Source organism: Solanum dulcamara, chromosome 10 (genome assembly GCF_947179165.1).
Source record: "Solanum dulcamara chromosome 10, daSolDulc1.2, whole genome shotgun sequence".
Taxonomy (NCBI): domain Eukaryota; kingdom Viridiplantae; phylum Streptophyta; class Magnoliopsida; order Solanales; family Solanaceae; genus Solanum; species Solanum dulcamara.
The window spans coordinates 45,587,481-45,589,018 of NC_077246.1; the positions used below are offsets into that span (position 1 = coordinate 45,587,481).

At 39.8% G+C, this 1,538-nt stretch overlaps 1 pseudogene; it reads right to left on the bottom strand.

The window, feature by feature from the left end:
- Nucleotides 1-1,105: 1,105 nt before the first annotated feature.
- Nucleotides 1,106-1,226, bottom strand: LOC129871824 (5S ribosomal RNA; annotated as a pseudogene).
- Between the last annotated feature and the right edge of the window lie 312 nt (nt 1,227-1,538).

Consider the following 1,538-nt stretch of genomic DNA (forward strand, 5'->3'; position numbering starts at 1 on the left):
ATCCCCTAGGGGTGACAAGTGGAAGCCCCTTAGGGTGCAACCTCACGACATGCAACTAATCATACGCTGCCACATAGAAGTGTGGGGTCCACCCTAAGTAGGTGTGTCACCTACTTGTCACCTACTTGTCACCTGCTTGCTTCATTTTCGTGGGTTCATAATCTCGTCTTACTTTAAGATCCTATGTATTCCTTGCTATATAAGCTCAATACATACTCCAATAGCTTAAGTACGTAAAATATCCAAGTTGATAGATTACGCAAGTAAGTCGAGTCATATGACTCATTACTTGGCCTCCAACTCATTTCAAATCCTTATAGACCTATTTCCAACCTTCACTCTTAAGGGTCATCACTTTCTCCCTTCCTTAGAGTTATTTAATCATGTTATAGATAATCTTGGTCATGGGACAACTTTTAAAAAGCTTAAGAAGACATTCTGAAGCACAAAGGTATGGGGTATAACTTCCTTCCCCCCTTTAGAACATTCATCCTCGAATGTTAACTAGCCTCATAAGGTCTTACGAGTGCTTCAAGATTTCTCTGTATTGGTTGTCATCCAAAGGCCCTCTTATTAACCCATATAGTCAATTTAAGAGGGTCGATTACCCGTAGGCATAGAGAACAGGTGATATTTCTTTTCCATTTGTTCTTTCGAGTTCTCTTACCACACATCATATTGTACCCTTTACACGAACATGTGTGGAGCTTAAAGTGGCTCGGAAGATGCCTTAGCATTGCCATACTAGTCTGTACGTAAACCTGTATCATTTCTTACTTCCTTCATTTGATGTTAGGGCTCCACTATAGCTTTTGTCCTTAGTAATAGTTGTACCTTAAAGGTTTTGCTTCAAACCATCTTATACCTTCCCTTAATGTATTCGAATATAGCAGTTACATGGCTACTATAGACTTCGTTTATCGAGTAATCACTTGGTTTTACTCTTGGCATACCGTCATTCGTAAGTTGCATCAGTTATTTTGCAAAGCTACATCCCCTATCTCAAAGGGTCTTATCATCTTTCTCGGTGGAGTCACATATACATAATACTTCTTTTTACCAATAATGCTGCAAGACAAACGTATACATACACCCGTATCATCTCATATCACAACCGCATAGGGCTTCCCAAGGGGTTACCCATCCTAGTACAACTCTCGCCCAAGCACGCTTAACATCGGAGTTCTGATGGGATCCGGTGTGTTAGTGGTGGTATGATCACATCCATCCTTTGTGGGGTCTTCTTTGAAGTTTAAGTGTTCCCATTTACACATGATAGCGTCAGTTGATTTTCTCTTATGCTTATATTTCTCTTGTCTACTTCCCCTATTTAGGGTGTATCCATGTCATTATCTGTTTATTTCTAACTTTCCAAATGCATAGGAGTCGTTTCTAACCTGTTTAGTATACTGAGTTATTTCCATATCTTCCTTTACATCCCCTATACTTTGGGTTACCCATGTATGAAACCTTAATACCATCATGAGGTGCTTAGAACCCTCAATTTATAGTACCAACTCCAGTCTTGAACACTGGTA